General features: G+C 48.2%; 1 protein-coding gene across 1 annotated transcript in view; it reads right to left on the reverse strand.

Annotated features, from left to right (window-relative positions):
• Positions 1–10,297, reverse strand: part of LOC143766926 (uncharacterized) — a 50,377-nt gene extending 40,080 nt beyond the window's left edge. Inside the window, exon 1 of the mRNA XM_077254934.1 lies at positions 10,155–10,297. The gene's annotated coding sequence lies outside the window, so the exon portion shown is untranslated. The remainder of the gene's footprint in view (positions 1–10,154) is intronic.
• Between the last annotated feature and the right edge of the window lie 14 nt (positions 10,298–10,311).

Consider the following 10,311-nt stretch of genomic DNA (forward strand, 5'->3'; position numbering starts at 1 on the left):
TATGGGATGGAGGATGGGTATATGGGCACGGGACTATGGGATGGAGGATGTGTGATAAGTATATGGGCACGGCACTATGGGATGGAGGATGTGTGATGGGTATATGAGCACTGGACTATGGGATGGAGGATGTGTGATGGGTATATGGGCACAGGACTATGGGATGGAGGATGTGTGATGGGTATATGGGCACTGGACTATGGGATGGAGGATGTGTGATGGGTATATGGGCACTGGACTATGGGACAGAGGATGTGTGATGGGTATATGGGCACTGGACTATGGGATGCTGGATGTGTGATGGGTATATGGGCATGGCACTATGGGATGGAGGATGTGTGATGGGTATATGGGTACGGGACTATGGGATGGAGGATGTGTGATAAGTATATGGGCACTGGTCTATGGGATGCAGTATGTGTGATCTCCCCCTTCGACTACTGCAACATCCTTTTCTATGGCCTCCCTGATAAAACCCTTGCACCTCTCCAGTCCATCCTTAACTCTGCTGCCCGACTAATTCATCTCTCTCCTCACTACTCCTCTGCTTCTCTCCTCTGCAAATCTATTCACTGACTCCCATTCCCTCTTGCCTTGTCCATGTATGGTTTTGTCCAGTAGCCCATTTATCATCAGATTGTCCTGGTTCCTCGACATCTGACGCGGACCTTGTTAATCCAGGTGACGTCTGAGCCGGCATGACTCTCTTTGCTCGTGACACTCATGTTTATTGAGGTAGGCACCATAGTGTTATGGACCACTACTGGTATATTACATCCAACAGGGCAGAGCCAGGATTTGTACCCCAGTCTCCCACATTGGTGGCTGTGATTTTACTATTGTGCACTGTGTACTATTGGCAGAGACGCCTGCCTGCAATCTCTCTGCTCTTCACGACTCATTTCCGGTTCCGGCCCTCTGCATACCTCACGCGCGTATCTGACCATGCTAAAAGGTATTTAAACTGACATTGATTGCTTTCTCTGCACCTTCCCCTGAAGAAGCCGTCCATGTAACGGCGACACGCGTAGGGTTCGTCCCCACGCTGATCCCTGCCTGTTTTTTCTTCCCCCGGTGGTAGCCCTCAGTCTATCTGGGTTTTGACACATGGCTGCACCTAGGTCTTTATCGGTACCGTATTGAAGTCATCTTTACGCTTACAGACCATGGTGCAACTTTGTTTTGCACATGATTGGGCATATGGTCTTGGCTGACATTGCTGCGCCCATTGTCAATTTGTGGCATAACGTTGTTTTGCGCCATTGTTTTTGATTCTTATGCACATCAGAATTTCTCTGGCACAGGTCCAGATTACATATAACATTGTACTGTGTACTCAGTTACCCAGAGGGGTCTTCTGTTTATCTCTGGTGCATACGTATGGCGTTTATATCTTCAACCCCGGGGGCTTATCAGCTATTTGTGTCATAAGAGGACACGTGGTATATGGTTATTGTATTTTATATCATATTTTGTCATATTATAAAAAGCCTATAACAGATATGCATTTTCTGACCTCTGTCATGTTTGGCGGGATCATCTTGGGGATTGTGGGAATTTTTAGATGTTGTTAATTGTTTCTTCAATAAAAGTTTGCCCTTTTATATTTATATTCAGCAGTGGTGTGCGGTATTTTGGAGAGCTCTTTTTCTCTTTTTGCTTTGTCATGTTACATTACCACTCTTCTGCACCCCTTCATTTTGGATCTGTGCAATAGTAGTGCGCCAGTGTCTGCTTTATGGTGGCTGTGATTTTACTAAACGCGACACATGTATTGCCGGCTTCTATTATGTCTATTACCGAATGTTACCGACTTTTTCCGATCTTAAGAAAAATGCTCGTCTTACCGATCATGAATCCGAATGTACCATATTCCTGCCGAATTTATGTTTGGCGATCGTTTTCCAAATATCCTTAAGCGCGGCATCAGATCTTTTATAGTACTTTATGTCCACAATACATCACAGCCTTGGCACCTGGCTGTTCTGATCCCAGCGGCTAAGGACACTATTTAGTTTGTGAGCGCTGGTATTTTTCCCTTCATATAGCCCCGTTTTCCAAACATATTCGCTCATCTCTAATTATGGCCACCACAACCTGCTACACAAAATAATAACCCCCACTCAGTATGGAGGCATTTACAGTCCACCACAACCCCAGTATAATGGCCCCTACCAGCCACACATTCAGTATGAGAGTCCCAACAGCTCTTCTCTTAATATGATGCCCCCACAATTCCTGATATAAAACCACACACTACTCAGCCAACCCGGTTCCTGAGGAGCGCTGCTCTGGTCTGTGCGGTGTGAGTACTGAGGCTCCGTACTACAGGTGTGATGTAGTGACGTCATTGTGCCTGCAGTGCACGGAGTCTCAGACTCAGAAGTGAAGGCTGAATGGTGGATCAGGAGCTTTCCACTCCCTGATTCACTAATCTATTCAGCGGTTTCACCGTCATGGGAATGTGGATATCGCTGAAATTGTGATGATGGGAAGGAGAGGGTGACCAATACCACACCCCACCGAGCCCTGTCACTTCATAGGCATCATAGCAACCGAGTGGGCTACCTTTATGGATGATACACTCCTGCCTATCCAAATATCGTATGGTAAATATCTCATAGATCCTGGGTTCATTAGTATCTGCACCAAGAAAGAGGCTAAGTGAGTATTTATTAATTGTCGGAGGTCGGAGGTAGTCAGTGAGGTGGATGGTACCATATTGTGCATGTAGGGGGCAGTACTGTGGGAACATTAGAAAGTGGGGGGATGGCAGTACTGTGGGGACATTATACTGTGTGTGAGGGGGGTGCCAGTCCTGTGGAAACATTATCCTGTGTCTGTGGGAAGCCACTAATGTGGGAACAAAATACTGTGTGTGGGGGTATGGCGGTACTATGAGAAGATTATACTGTGTGTGGGGGTATGGCGGTACTATGAGAACATTATACTGTGTGGGGGTATGGCGGTACTATGAGAAGATTATACTGTGTGTGGGGGTATGGCAGTACTGTGGGAACAGTATACTGTGTGTGGGGGTATGGCAGTACTGTGGGAACAGTATACTGTGTGTGGGGGTATGGCGGTACTATGAGAACATTATACTGTGTGTGGGGGTATAGCGGTACTATGAGAAGATTATACTGTGTGTGGGGGTATGGCAGTACTGTGGGAACAGTATACTGTGTGTGGGGGTATGGCGGTATTGTAGGAACATTATACTGTGTGTGGGGGTATGGCGGTACTATGAGAACATTATACTGTGTGTGGGGGTATAGCGGTACTATGAGAACATTATACTGTGTGTGGGGGTATGGCGGTACTATGAGAACATTATACTGTGTGTGGGGGTATGGCGGTACTATGAGAACAGTATACTGTGTGTGGGGGTATGGCGGTACTATGAGAACATTATACTGTGTGTGGGGGTATAGCAGTACTATGAGAAGATTATACTGTGTGTGGGGGTATGGCAGTACTGTGGGAACAGTATACTGTGTGTGGGGGTATGGCGGTATTGTAGGAACATTATACTGTGTGTGGGGGTATGGCGGTACTATGAGAACATTATACTGTGTGTGGGGGTATAGCGGTACTATGAGAAGATTATACTGTGTGTGGGGGTATGGCGGTACTATGAGAACATTATACTGTGTGTGGGGGTATGACGGTACTATGAGAAGATTATACTGTGTGTGGGGGTATGGCGGTACTATGAGAACATTAAGAACATTATACTCTGTGTTGCGGTATGGCGGTACTGTAGGAACATTATACTGTGTGTCTGGGTATGGCGGTACTATGAGAACATTATACTGTGTGTCTGGGTATGGCGGTACTATGAGAACATTATACTGTTTGTGGGGGTATGGAGGTACTGTCATGTCGGACAATATTCACACTAGGGTGTCCGACAGACAGCGGTAATTCCATTTACGGCCACTATATGCTCAGTGGCGTCGGCTAGACTTGTTTTAGGTTGTCCCGGGTTAATCTAGGTGGTACTCGGGTTGGAGGCTGGGTCACACCCACGGCCTTTAAATAGTCGTGCTGGACTTTGGGCGTCGCCGATTATAGCTTGTGCCTAGTGATTCCGGTCTGGAGTGGTGATCTTGGAGAAGAAATATTATCTGGTGGTGTATTATCCTTTGTTTATATTTCTCCTTCTTATTTGTATTTTGGTTTTGCCCTGCGCACATTATTGTGTTTTCCTGTGCGTCTGCAGTGTGGTGCGTTTTAAGTTTTCACTGTCTGTTTTGTCTCTGGAGTTTGGTGTTAGGTCTTTTCATTGGGTGGCGGGTGGTGGTTCCAGCATAGGGCTGAAAAAGGAGTCAGGGCCAGGCCTGGTGGCCCAGACAAGCACACCATTAGTGTAAATTCTGGGAGAGGGACAGACAGGGTTTTTCCCTAGTCTGAGGGATATTGCAGGGGCCCGGGAAATTTGCCTTAGCCTTCTAGGCTCCCCGTAACATTATAATCGGCCCAAATTTTGTTTTTCAATGGATCCCATGACTTCCATAACCCGCCAGTTGGAGGCACTGTCCTTACAGGTCACCGAGTTGAAGGGGGCGGTTCAGCAACAGGGCCTAGTTGTATCTACCTGAAACTGCAGGTAGAGTTGAGGAGCCAAAGATCCCTTTACCTGAAAAGTTTGCTGGGGAACGCAGTAAATTTGTTATTTTTCGTGAAGCTTGTAAATTATATTTTCGTATGCGTCCTATCTCCTCAGGTAATGAGGCTCAGCGTGTGGGCCTGGTGTTGTCATTACTTCTCTAGAGTCTGCTATGAGTCTTGTTGTCCGCATTGATCGCCGTTTGCGTCAGGGGACGCTTTTTGGGGAAGGCGTAGGTGCACGTGAGGTTGCTGCAGGTGAGCCCACGGAGCCTATGCAAATCGCAGGGGTGTCACATCATCGAGCCCCCTCGCTCAGGAAGCAGGGAGCCTGTTTTTGCTGTGGTAAAGTTGGTCATTATGTTAACGTTTGTCCTCTGCTATCTAAGAGAAGCGTAACGGCGGAAAACTACTAAGCTCAGAGGGTCTGGAGGAGGCCAATCTGAGCTTATGCATATCCTCCATGGTGGTTTCTCAATGTATGCTTCCTGCCAAAGTAATGGTCGCTGGCAGAGAGCTGCCAATCACAGTTTTTGTGGATAGTGGTTCCGCCACTAATCTCATTGATGAGGAGTTTGCGCGCACAGCCGTTTTCAGGATCGAAAAACTGCCTCATCCTATCCGGGTGGTCACCATCAATGCCGCTCCTCTCCCACAGGGGGAGATTACGGAGTTTGTAGCTGAGGTTAAACTTCACATTGGGGTTCTACATTTTGACCTGGTTACGTGTGGGGTGCTCAGTAACCTTCCTGCACAAAGGGTTCTGGGTTTTCCATGGTTGGCTATGCACAACCCGGTGATTGATTGGAAAACCCAGGACATAATTCAGTGGAGCGGATTCTGCCAGGAGAATTGCCTGGCCACTTGTGTGTCCGCTGTGACTCCTAGCATTCCGGAGTCACTGCTGGATTTCACGGATGTGTTCTCTGAGAAAGGTTGCTCAGAATTGCCACCACATCGACCTTATGACTGTTCTATTAGGTTGAAACCAGGGGCCAAATTGCCGAAAGCTAGGATGTTTAACATTTCTGGTACTGAAAGGCAAGCCCTAAAAGATTACATTGCTGAGAGTCTGAGCAAAGGGCACATCAGGCCTTCGTCCTCGCCGGTGGCAGCGGGGTTTTTCTTCGTTAAGAAGAAAGATGGCGGATTACGCCCGTGTCTGGATTTCAGGGAGTTAAACCAGATTACCATTCGTGATCCATACCCGATGCCACTGATACCTGATTTGTTGACCAGGTGGCTGGTGCTAATTGGTTCTCTAAGCTTGACCTCAGGGGTGCGTACAACCTCATAAGAGTCCGTCAAGGTGATGAGTGGAAGACGGCTTTTAATACTCCTGAGGGTCATTTTGAAAATCTGGTGATGTCTTTTGGTTTGACAAACGCGCCTGCTGTATTTCAACATTTCATAAATTATGTATTCTCGCATGTCCTAGGGAAATTCGTTATTGTATACCTAGATGACATTCTCATTTATTCATGCGACCGTGATTCTCATTTAGAGCATGTTAGGCAGGTGTTACAGCTACTCAGAGAGAATAAGCTCTATGCTAAACTTGAGAAATGTGTATTTATGGTTCAGGAGTTGCCTTTCTTGGGTTATATTGTGTCCGCTTCAGGGTTTAAAATGGACGCCACTAAGGTGCAAGCGGTGCTGCGTTGGGAACGGCCTGATAACCTAAAAGAGCTCCAGCGGTTCCTTGGGTTTTCTAACTATTATAGAAAGTTTATCAAGAATTTCTCTATCATTGCTAAACCGCTCACTGACATGACAAAAAAAGGTACCAATTTCTCCGTCTGGCCTGAGGCTGCTGTGCGCGCATTCGAGTTCCTGAAGAACAGTTTTGCCTCGGCCCCCATTCTGGTGCAACCAGACGTTTCGAAACCATTTATTGTGGAAGTTGATGTGTCTGAGGTTGGAGTGGGGGCGGTGCTGTCACAAGGCTCATCCTTGGGCAAGTTGCGTCCGTGCGCCTTCTTCTCCAAGAAGCTGTTGCCCGCCGAACGTAATTACGATATTGGCAATAGGGAGTTGTTGGCTATCAAGTTGGCTTTTGAGGAATGGCGACACTTTTTGGAGGGGTCGGTACATCAGGTAACGGTTATCACCGACCATAAGAATCTGCTGTATTTGGAGTCAGCCAAGCGTCTGTCCCCTAGGCAGGCTCACTGGGCATTTTTTTTCACGCGATTCAACTTTTTTGTTACTTACCGACCTGGGTCTAAGAACACTAAGGTGGACGCTTTGTCTAGGTGTTTTCCGGGGGGAGAACCTCGGGAAGATCTGGTACCCATCCTCCAAAAGGGTGTAGTGGTCTCGGCTCCCACGACTGAGGTTGAGGCTGAGATTGCCGAGGCACAGGAGGAGGTACCATCTGAGCTTCCCATCAACAAATCATTTGTACCGCTCCATCTTCGCCTAAAGGTGTTGGGTGAGCATCATGATGCTGTCCTGGCTGGTCACCCAGGGGTCAGGGGTACCTTGGATTTGGTGTTGCGTCGATTTTGGTGGCCCAAAATCCGACAGGACATGGTCTCGTATGTATCAGCATGCACCACGTGCGCCAGGGCTAAAACGTCCCGCTCTTGTCCTGCTGGCACACTACATCCTCTCGGGGTACCCAGTAGGCCATGGACGGAGATCTCCATGGATTTTATCACAGACTTGCCTTCCTCAGCTGGGAACACGTTCATTTTGGTGGTTGTCGATCGGTTCTCAAAGATGTCACATTTTGTATCCTTGCCTTCGTTGTCTAACGCGAACACTCTGGCTCAGGTATTTGTGCAGGAGGTGGTCAGACTTCACGGGGTTCCGTCTGACCGTGTCTGATAGGGGTACTCAGTTTGTGGCTAAATTTTGAAAAGCTTTTTGCTCACGGATAGGGATTAAGTTGTCGCATTCATCGGCATTTCATCCTCAGTCTAATGGTCAGGCCGAGCGGATGAACCAGAATTTGGAGCAGTACTTACGCTGCTTTGTTTCTGACAACCAGGAGGAATGGTCGACGTTCCTTCCGTTGGCTGAGTTTGCTATAAATAATCACCGCCAGGAATCGTCTGGGGAGTCCCCGTTCTTTTGTGTTTACGGGCACCATCCTCAATTTTCTACTCTACATCAGGGGGGCTCTGCTGGAGTCCCGGAGGAGGACCAACTAGGAGCACAACTGTCATCTGTTTGGAGGAGAGTGAAACAGCGCTTGTTGAGCGTGGGTGCAAGGTACAAACGAGTGGCTGACAGACGTGTGCCAGGTCCGGACCTGAGTGTGGGTGATTGGGTGTGGTTGTCCACTAAAAACATAAGACTCAAAATTCCATCCCTGAAATTGGGTCCAAGATTTATTGGTCCGTTTAGGATCGCTGCCATCATTAACCCAGTAGCCTTCCGATTGGAGCTTCCTACAGTATATAAGATACACAATGTGTTCCACAGATCTTAATTAAAAAAGGTGGTGGGTTCCGTGGATGTGGCGCTGAGGCCTTTTCCAGTCTTGGTGGATGGTAATTTGGAGTTTGAAGTCTCCAAGGTGGTTGACTCTCATGTAGTGCGCCGCACATTACAGTACCTGGTACACTGGCGTGGTTATGGGCCGGAAAAGAGGTCTTGAGTACCAGCCTTGGACATTCATGCGGACCGGCTGGTCAGTATGTTTCACCGCCGCCATCCGGACAAGCCGGGTCCTGGAAATCGTTAGGGTCCTGGGGTCCCTCGTAGAAAGCGGGGTACTGTCATGACGGACGATATTCACACCAGGGCGTCCGACAGACAGCGGTAATTCCATTTACGGCCACTATATGCTCAGTGGCGTCGGCGAGACTTGTTTCAGGTTGTCCAGGGTTAATCTAGCTGGTACTCGGGTTGGAGGCTGAGTCACACCCACGGACTATAAATAGTCATTCTGGACGTTGGGCGTCGCCGATTATAGCTTGTGCCTCGTGAATCCGGTCTGGAGTGGTGATCTTGGAGAAGAAATATTATCTGGTGGTGTATTATCCTTTGTTTAAATTTCTCCTTCTTATTTGTATTTTGGTTTTGCCCTGCGCACATTATTGTGTTTTACTGTGCGTCTGCAGTGTGGTGCGTTTTAAGTTTTCCCTGTCTGTTTTGTCTCTGGAGTTTGGTGTTAGGTCTTTTCATTGGGTGGCGGGTGGTGGTTCCAGGATAGGGCTGAAACAGGAGTCCGGGTAAGGCCTGGTGGCCCAGACAAGCACACCATTAGTGTAAATTCTGGGAGAGGGACAGACAGGGTTTTTCCCTAGCCTGAGGGATATTGCAGGGGCCCGGGAAATTTGCCTTAGCTTACCTAGTCTCCCCGTAACAGGTACTATGAGAACATTATACTGTGTGTGGGGGTATGGCGGTACTATGAGAAGATTATACTGTGTGTGGGGGTATGGCAGTACTATGAGAACATTATACTGTGTGGGGGTATGGCGGTACTATGAGAACATTATACTGTGTGTGGTGGGATGGAGGTACTGTAGGAACATTATACTGTGTGGGGTGGTATGGCGGTACTATGAGAACATTATACTGTGTGTGGGGGTATGGCGGTACTATGAGAACATTATACTGTGTGTGGGGGTATGGCGGTACTATGAGAACATTATACTGTGTGTGGGGGTATGGCGGTACTATGAGAACATTATACTGTGTGTGGGTATGGCGGTACTATGAGAACATTATACTGTGTGGGGGGGTATGGCGGTACTATGAGAACATTATACTGTGTGGGGGTATGGCGGTACTATGAGAACATTATACTGTGTGGGGGTATGGCGGTACTATGAGAACATTATACTGTGTGTGGGAGTATGGCGGTACTATGAGAACATTATACTGTGTGGGGGTATGGCGGTACTATGAGAACATTATACTGTGTGTGGGTATGGCGGTACTATGAGAACATTATACTGTGTGGGGGGGTATGGCGGTAGTGTGAAAATCCCTTTGTTACGAGAGATGCCAGTACTGTGGAAACATTATACTGTGTGAGCGCCATCATATATATTACATAAGGGGTGTAATAAGGAGAGTCGTAAAAAAGACTCCTCCGGGCTGTGCTGCATTTGTACAGACTGCTATCTGCCGTCCAGACGGGACCATGTGACACCAATGGGAAAAGGGAGGGTTTCCGGAGGGAAGAGTCTAGAGGGTGCACCTGGTCAGGAGACCTTGATGGCGCAGTTACTGAGATTATAAAGGCCGGAGACCCAAAGGCAGAACAGATTTGGCGCCAACAAAGGAAAGGGGTGCGGGGAAGAATCTGAGGTACCAGCTCCTGGTAAAGTGCCCGAGGCAGCTGGGTGTGGGGCAGAACCTGCTTACAGGGCATAATGGGGGCATTACACTGTGTGGGGCCAAGAAAGGGGCCCTGTACTAGGAGAACACTCCGCTCCTCACTTCCTGTCCTCCATAGTTGGCTCGTATGTATCTATTACAGGAAACAGAACAACAACGTTATGGTTCTTATAAAGAGTCTCCTCCGTGCAGAAGGGGTTAATGTCCCCGGCTGCGCTCAGTACTGGGGAATCTCCACATACCTCCACCTGCAGAGCCGCACTCCACAGATATGGCTGCTCTGTGCGCACAGGACCTGTGATGAGGTCACAGGGGGAGGAGTCAGGGGTCACGTGATCAGGGGCCTCAGGGAATGAGATCAGTTGTGGCTAAATCCCAGTCAGCTGTAGGCACTGGTGT

The sequence above is a fragment of the Ranitomeya variabilis genome, chromosome 4 (genome assembly GCF_051348905.1).
Source record: "Ranitomeya variabilis isolate aRanVar5 chromosome 4, aRanVar5.hap1, whole genome shotgun sequence".
In the NCBI taxonomy this organism is placed as follows: domain Eukaryota; kingdom Metazoa; phylum Chordata; class Amphibia; order Anura; family Dendrobatidae; genus Ranitomeya; species Ranitomeya variabilis.